This window comes from Octopus bimaculoides, chromosome 18, assembly GCF_046866305.1.
Source record: "Octopus bimaculoides isolate indiv1 chromosome 18, ASM4686630v1, whole genome shotgun sequence".
In the NCBI taxonomy this organism is placed as follows: Eukaryota; Metazoa; Mollusca; class Cephalopoda; order Octopoda; family Octopodidae; genus Octopus; species Octopus bimaculoides.
In genome coordinates, this window is record NC_142945.1 from 30,444,347 (window position 1) to 30,458,135 (window position 13,789).

The following is a 13,789-nucleotide window of genomic DNA, read 5'->3' on the forward strand; positions in this document are numbered from 1 at the left end:
AAAGAATTTATTATTATTATTATTATTATTATTATTATTATTATTATTATTATTATTATTATTCCTTCGTAATACTAATCGAAGGAATAAAGTCTTTAGTCATTATTATTATTATTATTATTATTATTATTATTATTATTATTATTATTATTATTATTATTATTATTATTATTAATATTATTGCTTCTATCTGTTGAAAATTTCATTAAAAATACTCATTTTATGGGGAAACAAAACTGGCTCGTGTAAATTTTCCGAAACCCCCCTCCTCACTCAAGAAAAAATACTTTTTCACTACAAATTCCGATATAATCGGAATCTACACCATCTGAAGCGTAAAATCCATTTTTCTGAAAATTATGAAGAAACAAAGTCGGCGGGGAGGGAACACTTGTATAGGTATGCCTATATATATAATTCATAAATTTTACGTGAACGATAAGGGTGGGTGGGGATTTGGTAAATTAAATATAATTAACGATAAAAATTTGCATTTTCATTTTGATGAAATTACCAGCTACTTCGGAGTAAAACTTGACATGATAGTTTATCTGCGTTTAGCGTCTCTTATAGTCACTCACTCCCATTGCGTTTTATTATATGTAAGATATATCATTTAAAGAGACGCACACACGCGCGCGTGCACACACACATTCACACTTATACATACGCAAACGCATATACATACACATTAACAGGCGGAGACAGACAACCAGACAGACCGACAGACAGACAGATAGATAGATAGATAGATAGATAGATAGATAGATAGATAGATAGATAGATAGATAGATAGATAGAATGTAAAGTTTTTCTTATCCTCATACAAAATTTTGAATTTTAAAATCTGGTAAAAAGAAAACAAACAAAAACTCGATAATTCTCAAGAAATTCTTTGAACACGAAGGCGATTCCAGGTCGAAGTAAGACTGAAACGTATATCTGCTCTGTACCAATCAGTTTTTGTCGGTGGCAATGGGAAAACATTATGATGTGGTCTGATAAATCTTTCTTCATGAGTTGACGTCAAATAATCATGGTAGATACTTTGATACTTTCCATTATTTACCTTATATATATAAGTACACATGCGCGCTCGCGCGCACACACACACATACGTATGCATATACACACACATTGTTTTTCAAGACACACCGCCACAATTATCATGGAGAGTGTATTATGATTTAAGCCGTCCCTTATACTTGACTGATTTATTTTATCCACACCGAGGAAATAATCTGCTGGATTGAACTTGGTGAGATTTGAGCTCAGAATGTAATGGTACGCAACCAAATTAAACAAGGCATTCTGACCAGCGCTCTCTCTCCACCTTTAAGTATTGGCATTATTATGATTGAGATATTCGTCTGTCTTTATGTTCTGAGTTCAAATTACGCCGAGGTCGACTTCACCTTTCATCCTTCCGGGGTCGATAAATTAAGTACCAGTGAAAATCTGGGGTCGATGTAATCGACTAGTCCCTTCCCATCAAACGTCAGGCCTTGTACCTATAGTAGAAAGGATTATTATGATTGATAGTTGTAAGGCGGCGAGCTGGCAGGATCGTTAGCGCGCCGGGCAAAATGCTTATCAGCATTTCGTCCGTATTTACGTTCTGAGTTCGAATTCCGCTGAGGTCGACATTGCCTTTCATCCTTTCGGGGTCGATAAAATAAGTACCAGTTGAACACTGGGTCGATGTAATTGACCTACTCCGTCCGTCAAAACTGCTGGTCTTGAACCAAAATTTGAAACCATTATTATTATTGATATTTGTAAGGTGGCGAGCTGGCAGAAACGTTAGCACGCCGAAAAAAAATAGTTCGCGGTATTTCTTCCGGTTTTACGTTCTGAGTTCAAATTCAGCCGAGGTCGATTTTGCCTTTCGGGGTTGACAAAATAAGTACCAGTGGAATACTGAGGTCGATATAATCGACTAGTCCGCTACCATAAAATTTCAAGCCTTGTGCCTATGTCAGAAAGGATTTTTATTTATATTTGTGAAAATAGTGGCGTAGAAGAAATGTTACATAATAGTCAGTTTCGGTCATCGAAATCCTGCTTGAGTCTATGTTGTCTTTCATACCTCTGAAACCGAAATGTGCACCAGGCTTGTACAAGAATAGATTAAATCGATTACAGATGTCTCTTTAAAATTTCCGATTTTGCTAATGTGAGAAATATATGCTTGATACATTTGCAGTTACTGTTATTGCAGCTGCTACCATTATTTTCTGATATTGGCACTGTAAACAACTAACCAAAACGTCGATTTCTATTTAGCTATGAATTTTCATGTGGGGGGTGGGGTGGGGGGGGGCAAAGTTTGCAGCGGTGAAAATGTGTAGCCTTCGAATGTCAAAGTTGTCTTTCACTTTCAATATTTTCCCTTTGTGCGCAACATGATGCGTAAATCACTGTTTTTTGTGGTTTAGTATGGTTCGTTTTGTAGAGGTGCAGTTAGAACTAACATAGTCCATGATTGATCTCACATAGTTGTTCACAAGTTTTGTTTTTGCCTATTTGTCCAAATGTAGTAACTATAGATACTTTAAGTGGGTTTGAGCGTTGTTTTGCTTTCTTTACTAACTTTCATGTATGTTGTGGGTGTTTTTTTAATACTTTTACTTTTCTTTTACTCTTTTACTGATTTCTTTCATTGGCTAAACTGGAAAACCGCATTCAAGGGTTTCGTGAATCATCGATTTCAGTACTTGTATTCTAAGTTTTTTTTACATATTTTATCGATTCTATTTTTCGAACTGTGAAGTCATGGGACATAAACAAACATGCGTAACACAGATACAGGCACACGCATACATACACACACACACCATTACACACAAATGCATGCAATGGATTTCTTTCAGTTCTTCTCAACCAGATTCACTCGCAGTGCTTTAGTCGACCCGAGGCCATAATAGAAGACACTTACCTGACGAGTCACAGAATAGGACTGAATCCGAAACCTCATAGTTATGAGCGAATTTCTTAACTACTATTACATTGTTGTGTATGTGATGCGTGTGTGTGTGTGTGTAGAGTAGATGGACAGACAGGCGGCTGGGACTGAGTGGCCATAAGGATATATTAAATACGCGGTGGTATTCGAAAGCTCCTAGACTAATTATATTTAATAAAAAATAACTTATTTACCTAAGTTTTAATATCATCTCCTTCGAAATAGTTACCTTGCGCAGTAATACACTAGTCAAAGCGTTTCTGCTACTTATGGAATCCGGTCTGGAAGTCGTTTTCCGTAAGTGAGTCGAGGACCTTCTGCGATTTACTCTGGATTTCGACAACGGTGTTAAAACAGCGACCTTCGAGCTGGATTTTCATTATTAGGAAGAAATGGAAGTCCGCAGGTGCTAAATCTGGCGAACAGTGTTGTTTTTGGCGAGAAACTCACGAGTGAGGAGAGCTCGGTGATAGAGTGCATTGTTGTCGTGAAGAATCCAATTATTCGCGCTCTGCAGATCCGGTCGCTTTCGCCGAATGTCCTTCCTCAAACGCTTCAAAATGTCGAAGTAGAACTCTCAATTGACGGCTTGGCCCTCCGGGACGAATTCTCGATGCACAATACCGTGGATATCGAAAAAAAAAAGAAGAAAAAACCATGAGCATACTCTTGATTAAGCTGCGGCTCTGTCGTGCCTTCTTCGGTCATGGAGATGAAGGGCTCTTCCATTGTAGCGGCTGTTGCTTCGTTTCAGGGTCGTACTCTAACCCAACTCTCATCACTGGTGATGATCCTTGGCATGAAGGATGAGTCATCAGTGGCCCACTGACGGAGATCATGATAGACTTTGACGTGTTGTTCTTTCTGCTCAGTGGTCAGCAGGCGGGAGACAAACTTGGTAGAGACACGCTGCGTATTCAATTCAGGCGTTAGGATTGCCTGCACGAACCCATACAACAGCAATGTCGTTGATTTTCCGCCAACGATCCTCATGCACAAGCTGATGAATTTCCGGGGTCGACGCTAGTGTCAGGTCTTTCAAGTCGCTCATCTTCTTTCAGGGACGTTCTTTTGCTTTTGAAGCGCCCGTGCTACTCGAAACATTACATACAACCCATTGCCTCGTCACCGTAAGCTTGCCGAAGCCTGCTCAATGTCTCTGTAGCAGACTTCTCAAGTTTACCGCAAAATTTCACGATGACTCTTTGTTCCAACTTCTTGTGCATGACAAAATCGTAGATTACAGCATACACGTGATCATAAAAACACAAATTTCACAACTTGTGAAGTAAACACAGCGATGTCACTCGGCACACTGCCACATGAAAGTCACTGCTAGCTCTCACTGCGGACGCAACCGTGTGCTGCTATCTGTTGGCGCGCTACAGAACTAGCCCGGGAACTTTTTGATACCACGTACTGTACAGCATAAATTTTTGATTTATCGAAATATCCCAGCTTCCAGGGAAGGTAGCAAGTAGGACCAACTGCAAAAAATAATAAGGGTAGGTCATTTCAAGAATCGAGAACTCTCCAAAATCGAAATTCCATTAATCTGAAGACAAAAGGACAGCTGTGGGCACGTTTTTCTTCATCAATAGACATCCTCAGCAAGACAGTTATCCTTACCTCATCGCTAGCAGAGGAGAAGACATTTGTGACCAAGATAATTTGCATAAAGGAAACAAAAATGAGCTAAGGGAAATAGAAGGTAAAACAATTGGTTGGAAGTACGTGGTTTTGCTTGTAATTCATAGTATTTTTGTCCTCTGTGTACGTATATATGTCATATTTATGTTGTTTAGTGTGATGGTAGGTTTGTATTTCATGTACTCGGCTGCGTTTGGAGAAAGGTGGGAAGATATGAATGTAATGTCATCGAAGAATGAGACCCTGTGCAGGTAAGTACTGGTGTGGCTAAGACGTCCACTTTGGTACTCCAATCGGAAATTGCAGATTCTAATCTTGGCAATCTGACAGCTTGTTACCCAACGCTAGTAGATGTATAAGAGGATAGCAGAGGAATGCAATAGAAAGCTTTTTAAACCGTCATGTATTAAGTACGTGAGTAGATGGGGGTTGAATGTAATTGCCCGAATGCGAGATTGACCAGAGGAGGATGACAAGTCTGTATAAATTCCCCTGCACCGTAGTTTCTAGATTATGAATGTTGGCATAATTAGATATTGTTTGGCCACAGGTCAGCACTAATCGAACAAATCTATACAGAAGAGCTTTCCAGTAAATATCATACCTTATTTTCAGAAAAAGAATATCTAAAATTAAATTATACAAAATTTTCATTATTTTGAAAAGGGTAGAAATGGGGTTCCTCCGAAGCGTCTCTGGAAAAACGTTACTCGACATGGTGCGTAGTTTGGAGACCAAAGTTCCAGTCTTTCTAGAACAAGCTGCTACTTTTCAGCTTTAGAATGTCACAAGAAAGAATCGCAAGTCGGATTCTTGAAACCGAGTTAACCGGCAAGAGACCTAGGGATAGACCAAGACCAAGATGTTTGGATAATATCCTTAGTCACAGTAGATTCCGCTCAGGAATCCAGTGGGAAAATCTAATGGCGATTGCTTCTGATAGGACCCTCCACGACCCTCCCAGGAATAGTGGACGGAGAAGATGGATGGATAAATGGAATGATTTACAAGAGATATAGTTGCTATTTATAGAGTCGAATAGAGGTCCCCTCATTGGGTAGCGGTACAAATAGTTATAGATGTTGGATAATGCAGTGATCCTTGCAGACCTTGCATTTGTGATTTTTCCCTGGCTCTGAGTTTTTAGTTTACCGTACTACTTTTTTGGGGTATCTAATGGAAAGAAGGAATAAAAACCAGGCTTTGAGTGGAAGGAGCATAGCTTTTTCAATTCCTGTTCCTGTTTTTTGTGTAGTAGTTGGTGGTCGATTTTCAAGAAATAACCTGACAAGAGCTTTTGTTTGATGCTGCAGTGTGAGTATGCTATTTGAAATTTTTCTTGAGATACAAAGGTGTGTGACTTGCCGTAGCAGTTGCTTTTTTTAAAATACTAATAATTACTCTATATCGGGCTTCCCAAACTTTTTACTTGATAAACCCCTTGCAAAAAAACAAAAAAAAACTAAAATTCTATTCTCTTTCCAAACAAATTAATTGAACGAGTTTACTAGTGGTTAATGTAATTAACACAAGAAAAGGATCAGTAAACTATAAATGCAAACGCACCTTTAACGTTTAAATTATTTTTTGATGGAAAGGATGGGTTTGGTAAGCATGGAGAAGATCACGAATTCGGTTGCAGGTTTGTGAGTTTCAACTGCAAATACCACGTTCTGTGTTCAAAGTGGTTCTCTGCTCACTCAGTAGATAATGCACATGCGTAAACTCAGATTCCACCCAGTGGCGTAGCTAATAGGGGAATAAGGGAGCGACCGGTCCCCACGAGCATATTTTCCAAAATTGGTGCCTTTTCAACAATTTTTTAACTCTTAAGTTCATTTGTGTGATAAATGTCGAATCTCCTTGTTAATCGCATGACCTTCGTAGAACTTTCTGGAATCATTACCTATTTGACCAAGCTCCTATGTTTTTTATCTGACTGCTTAATCTTCTGACGTCTGAAGAACCAAAACAAAATCCTGACATCATAATTTCTCGACACCGGACGATCCAATGAAGTTTCATCTTTTTCTTGTAACAGCTATATCAGTAGTTGTAAGTTGCGTACATAATAACATTGTTATTGAAATATGAAATTAATGAATGTAAAATACAATTAAGTATATTATAACTAATGAAATATTTCGCGTAATATAAGAGAAATGAGTTTAAAATTGTTTAGTGTGTGTCAGGACGCCTTTTTTTATGTGCTCACTCCACCTAACTTTAGAACCTGGCTACGCTTCTGATTCCACCATATACAAACTTGGAAAAGTTAGTAAATATTTTACTACAGATTTTTCGTCCAATTCCTTTAAACGTAAACAGATTTCACTCCATGATCAAAAGTCATTTCCATAAAGGAAGATGTCTAAATTTGCACTTTCTACTTCAACTTTAGACGAAGAATTCAGGAATTTCCTTGAATTCACCTTGAAAGTCTTACTACAAACACTTAATGTAGTTCTTATAGATAAGCAATTGCTTATCTATAAAATCTATCCAACACATTCATTAGCCAATACACTTTCTTCTGATTGCAAATTTGCAAAATAATTAGAGTTACATTAGCCCAAAATAAACTTACATATATCTAGTTTAGCCTGGAATCCTAAAATAACAGCTCCAGCCTTAATAATTGTGACATCCTTGTAATTCTTTTTGCATTCTATTGAAATGACCATATCATTCTGCCAAAATAAAAAAAAAGATAACTTTTTATTTGCTTAAACTCATTAACAATTAGTAGGCATCCGTCGGTTTCGGGAGACCTTGGATCTGCGCCCGAAGAAATCGTGTCAGCTGCTGATGGCAGTCAGGCCCACACGAGAGTGGCACTCACGCATACAGCGACTGCATTTGAAGGAGCACTCTGCCGGCACTACTGGTTTTTCCGTCCGTCGAGTGCGCTTTTCTTTGGTGGCGAGTTCCTGTTTTTCTTCCCATTACTTCATCCCCTTTCGCAGAATTTGTCTCCAGCGTGGTCGATCATTTGCGACCTCCTTCTATCTCAGGACGTCCAGATCAAGCGACTTCATATCTCTTTTGCAGATGTCTTTTAAACGAAGATGAGGTCGTCCTCGTGCTCTTCTACATACAGGAGGTCTTTTGGGATCCTCCCGTCCGGCATGCGATCTACATGACCAAACCAGCACAGATGACGCTGCTGGAGCAGGGTGAGTATACTGGGTATCTTGGTGCAGTTGAGAACTTCGGTGTTGGTGATACGGTCGGTGAACGTTATATCCAAGATGCGTATCAAATTACGGAGGTGGAAGACGTTGAGATTTCGCTCCTGTCTGGAATAGAGGCTCCACGTCTCACTGCCGTAGAGTAGCGTACTGAGGACGCACACCTTACAGACAGAAATCTAGGTGTTTGCAGCCAGTTTTCTGTTTTCCCAGGCTATCTTTGTGAGCCCGGCAAATGTATAGATGCTTGTCCAATTCGCCTGTTGATCTCAGGATCCAGGGAGAGGTCATCAGCGATGGTATAGCCGAGATAGGTGAATTCATGGACTACCTCTAACTTATAGTCGTTGATTGTGATGGGGAAGGGTGCTTGGCACCTTGGCCCAGTACTTTGGTCTTCCTCAGACTGATGGTCAGGCTCAACTCCTGACAGGCCTTTGAGAGTTTGTCCACGAGGTCCTGCATTTGCTCCTCTGAGTATCCTGTTAGTGCCGCGTCGTCCGCGAACAGCATTTCTCTGAGAGTTCCTGGTGCACCCTGGATTTTGCTTTCAGCCTCGACAGATTAAATAGTTTACCGTCTGATCTGGTAAACACTATCAGTTGATATTCCAAATGCGTGCTTCAGCATGACTGCAAAAAAGATGCCAAACAGGGTGGTGGAAAGCACACAGCCCTGCTTCACACCACTGCATATGTTGAATGCTTCCGAAGAAGGGCCATCAAATTGAACGACGCCTTTCATATCCACGTGAAATGATTGGACAACCCCGAGGAATCTTGGAAGGCAACCGACCTTGGCAAAGATTTTGAACAGGCCGTCTCTACTGACTAGGTCAAAAACCTTTGCGAGGTCGATGAAGACGATGAAGACTGGTTGCCCTTTCTCTCAGCACTTCTGTAGCTGTCGAAGAGAAGAGATCATGTCGATGGTGTAGCGTTCTAATCTGAAGAACTGAGATTCAGGGTATACTCTCTCAGCGATTTTCTGTAGTCTGTTTAGGACCACGCGGGCAAAGACCTTCCCGACGATGATAAACAGCGAGATGCCTCTGTAATTATTGCAGTTACTTTTGTCCCCTTTGTTCTTATATATGGTGACAATGTTGCAGTCTCCCATATCTCGTAGGACTGACGCAGTAGCTTCAGTAAGTGGCTAAGTAGAACTCTTCATGCACACCTGATGATCTCTGGTAAGAAAACCGTCCAAAACCGGCGATTTTCCAGTGGGTAAGCTATCAATGGCTCTGCTCAGTTCTTCAGTAGTTAGCAGTGTGACCAGCTCCTCCATGACAGGTAGATGTTCCATGGTGTCTAGCACGCTGTCCGAGATATTTTCATTGGCGTAGAGTTCAGAATAATGTTCTACCCATCTCTCCAGCTGTTCTCTTTTGCCCTTGATGACTTCCCCTGTTCTGGATTTAAGTGGAGCTATCTTGCCCTGAGTTGGGCCGATGGCTTTCCTGATACACTCATACATTCCGTGAATGTTGCCGATATCAAACGACAGTTGGGTTTCTATACATAGTTGCAACCAATAGCCATTTGCACAGCGTCTCACTGTCTTCTGCATGTTGTTCCTTGCTGATCTCAATACTTGCAGTGTTACCCTGGTAGGTTGATATTCGTGCTTCAGCAAAGCAGCACACTTCTCCTCCATAGTCGTATTGAGCTCTTTCATACTCCTATCAAACCAGTCTTGTGTCATTTTCTCCTCCTCCGTGCAGTGCTCACTGCAGTGCTATGGATGATGTCCCTGAATGAATCCCATTTTTGCTGAACATTGCCTTCCAGTGGGTCTGCAAGGAGGGCGTATTCCATTGTCTTGGGTGGTCTGTGTCACAGCCAGCGCTCTGAAAAGACCGAGCTAGGAGCACATTCCTCAGATGATTTCGTCTTGTGATGATCAGATCTAGCTGGTGCCAGTGCCCTGAGCGAGGGTGACGCCAAGAGACCCTGTGTTGAGTTTTGGCCTGGAAGTAGGTGTTGGTGGCTCATAGTCCATGGAGCATACAGAGCTCAAGCAACCGTTGCCCATTTTCATTCATGTTGCCAACCCCGTACCGACCTAGACACCCTGATAAGGATTCCTGATCAGCTCCACTCTGGTATTGAAGTAGCAAGAGCTGTTCTCCATTTGGGATCGCCTGTATTTTCCTAGAGAGCTGATTGTAAAACTTATCCTTGGCGTTTTTTGTGGAATAGAGAGTAGAATACGCACTGAAGGGTGCAATCGGAGTGAGAGTATCCGCTCCGAACCATCGGTGTTGAGTTCTACCGACTTCAGCAGAGAGTTCCTCACGGCAAAGCCGACACCATGTTCTCTAGCTTCATCTATACCTTTCCCTTGCCAGAAAAAGGTATACTCTCCTTCACGAAGGGTCCCCGAATCTGGGAACCTCGTTTCCTAGAGTTCTGCAATGTCCACTTGGAGTCGTAGCAGTTCGTTGTTGATCACTGTCTTGCATGTGTTGTTGATTTTTTGAAGGTCCTCTGATAGACCATTTGTCATGGTCCTTATGTTCCAGCATCCAAGTCTGAATGCTGTTTTTTTTTTGTATTGTTTGTTTGCTTGTCTGTTCGTTCTTCTTGGTGCAGTATTCACAGTCCACAATTCAGGATATCACTTTCCCTAAGTTCCACGCACCCAGTGGAGCAGGTGGACTGTGACGGGCAGCACCTAATTGGCTGGGGGCCGCCCAGCTTGAGGCGAGCGGTAGCTGTCTAGTGAGGCACAATGGGCTCTCCCTCCCTCGAAAGCAGCCCCTGGCGACTTGCTCTTACGCCAATATGCAGGCTTAAAACCGGTAGACTGCTGCTTTCTGTGTTTTACCGCCGTGGTTAGACGGCGCTGGAATGTACTCTCCAGGGTGCAGGCTTGGGCAGGTTTTCATGGGCGATCGGTAGTTGCCCATGCAGCATGCCACTCCTCTCTACCACCACTAGTATTATCCAAGGGAAGGGCGGTGGCCAATACGATTTGGCACCAATGGGACCGCTGTAGTTGTCAGAACGAGCTTGCTTACAGCATCGAACTGACTATGGACTCCACCTCCGGATTTATCCTCGCAGTTTACTCCCGAAGCCTTTCCCTTAAGTGGGCATTGCCGCAAGGCAGCGGTGTCATTATCGCTTCTTTCTTAAGCAGCTCAGCTAATAACGAGAGTTGATTATTTGGATGGCCGTTGACTCTTCAGAGTTCATCCGCCCTTTGACAGGTCTTGTATTTAATCCTGCAGGGTGACCAAATAACAAGAAAAATACACACACCCACCACCACAAAGCAAGCTCTGTGGGGTTGCCGGTTTAGTCACCGACGGCTCGACACCTGGCACCTGACACCTGTGTTTCGATGGTTGGTAAAAATAAATAAATAAGAGAGAGAGTGCGAGAGAGTGCGAGAGAGAGAGAGAGAGAGAGAGAGAAAGAGAGAGAGAGAGAAATAGAGAGAGAGAGAGAGAGAGAGAGAGAGAGAGAGAGAGAGAGAGAGAGAGAGTGAGAGAGAGAGAAAGAGAGAAAGGAGGGGTCCGCGAGAGGGAACACAACGGACTTTAACGGTAGTTCAGCTGTAGAAGCTGAACTACTGAAATACATTGAAGGGCAGCGTGGGTGTTACTGCAGCTTATTAATAGGGTTGTGTTTTTTATTTTTTATATTTGGGCTGATGCCGATGGAGAAAACTCTCCGGCAAACGACTACTCACACAAGCTGTTTGGTTGGTCTGGTGGTAGTTCGGGAGCAGGTGAGAGGTGTTACGGGGAGAACGAGAACAAGCTGGAATATATAGGTATCTAGGCAGTGGATTAACAAAACAGAAAAAACCCCCCCAAAAAAACAGCATGTTTTCTTCGAAAGAAGATCACGTTGAGCCAGCAAGAACCAGCTTTAGACATATGTGTACGTAATAAATACATTGCTATATTAGAAACAGAATGAATCTAGCGTAAACAAGTGCAGTATCTAAAAACTCGACGATAAAGATCGTCTCCTTTCTGATAAGACTTTAGTGAATTAGCGAAAAGGAATTCGTCAATGACACAATTTTTGCTAAAGCTATAGTATCGTATATAGTTCATAAAAAATATTGTCTCTAAATGTCGGTTCATCAATACAGTTTTATATTTAAGAGATGAGGAATTATGTACATCATTATTTAGATTATTAACATTTTGACGAATTTCGTCCTCATCTAGTGTGTTGTTAACACAACGGTTCAGCTGATATACCCTCCAGCCTTCATCAGGTGTCTTGGGGAAATTTCAAACCTGGGTTCTCATTTCTAAGGTATTTTTCGATGTTGTTGTTGTTGTTGTTGTTATTATTATTATTATTGTTATTGTTATTATTATTATTATTATCATCATCATCATCATCATCATCATCATTATCATCATCATTCTTCTTCTTCTTCTTCTTCTTCTTCTTCTTCTTCTTCTTCTTCTTATTATTATTATTATTATTATTATTATTCAGGTCACTGCCTGGAATCGAACTCGGAATCTTGGGGTTAAGAGCGCGGGCTACCAATCACAATATTCCGAGTTCGATTCCAGGCAATGACCTGAATAATAATAATAATAATAATAATAATAATAATAATAATAATAATAATAATAATAATAATAATAATAGTAATAATAACAACCACAACAACATCGAAAACTACCTTAGTAATGAGAACCCAGGTTCGAAATTTCCCCAAGACACCTGATGAAGGCTGGAGAGTATGTCAGCCGAAACGTTATGTAAGCAACAAACAAGATGAGGACAAAATCCGTCAAAATGTAAATAATGTAAATTGGTTCATCAAACTGAGTATTTTTTTCATTTCTGCAATGAATATTTATTCAACATTTGCTGCTATTTCATCAATACGGAATTTATGCTAAACCATCATCTTGGTCGGATGTTTGAGATTTAATGAATGACGTTATGAGGAAACGCTTGAAGAAATTCTCTTTCAATACTTTAAAATATTAGATGTCATTTTTATAGGACTGCATCCTGCTTAAATACTTTAATTTTGGATGGCTTCAACGGATCATTACAAAATGACTTTACAGAGCAAATATAGAAGTAAAGATGCTTTATGAATGGCAGCCATTAATCGAAATTTCAGATAGTCTTTGGAATATTGTCAATGATGCAATGATAGGTTGATTTTCTAAATGTTTTTGTTTTCAATATCAAAATCTTTTCAAAATGCAGAAACATTGTTTTAAATGGAATGTTGAATCACATAATAACACACACAAATATCTTTTCGGTCAGACCCGATTTTTGTTCATAATTTGATTCTAATTTTATTCATTAAAAAATATGATGCGATGAATAAAAATTTCAAGTTTCAGGCATCATATCTTAGTTTACTTTTTCATTATTCTTTCTTTTTTAATCTATTATTTCATTCTCACAACATCTAGCCGTAACAATATGAGAGGTTCTCCTTTCACTTCGTTGGAAGGGGATACATGATTACCCGTTTCTAGCTCTACATGGAGACAGCCCAGACTCTCCTAGGACATAGTCGGGACGTCACCAACTTAAGCGACTTCTCTCTTTGAGTATGTCTACTTGGGAAGGGTATGATGGGTACTCATCAGAATTGGAAATATATGTCAAAAGGGATACAGGCTGATTCTCCCCCATCAAGCAGCAACTCCTCAATGGCGGGCGAAGCGGAAGAAGAATCTCTCACATTGTCACAGCAAGACGTTCTTAACGGTTTATGCCAGCGGATGACAGAAATGCCAGTGAGTTTGGCTATAAAGGCGTGATTCAACTATAACTTAGAATGTGCGGCAGTTCGTTGCAGTTTCATCTCTAGATTCTGCCTGTCTTATGCTTCATGTGCTGTAGAAGCCATCAGCTTTCTTTCTATAACTTTGGATTTCCTGTTTCAATCACTCGCTTTACTTTCCTGCTTCTTCTTCCAGTGCTTAAACAAAGATTCGTAAAGCTAATGGCGAAGGGATAAGGATAAC

General features: G+C 40.6%; 1 protein-coding gene across 1 annotated transcript in view; it reads left to right on the forward strand.

Annotated features, from left to right (window-relative positions):
• The first annotated feature begins 753 nt into the window (after positions 1-753).
• LOC106877831 (uncharacterized) overlaps positions 754-13,789 on the forward strand; it is a 53,656-nt gene continuing 40,620 nt past the window's right edge. Inside the window, exon 1 of the mRNA XM_014926858.2 lies at positions 754-1,039. The gene's annotated coding sequence lies outside the window, so the exon portion shown is untranslated. The remainder of the gene's footprint in view (positions 1,040-13,789) is intronic.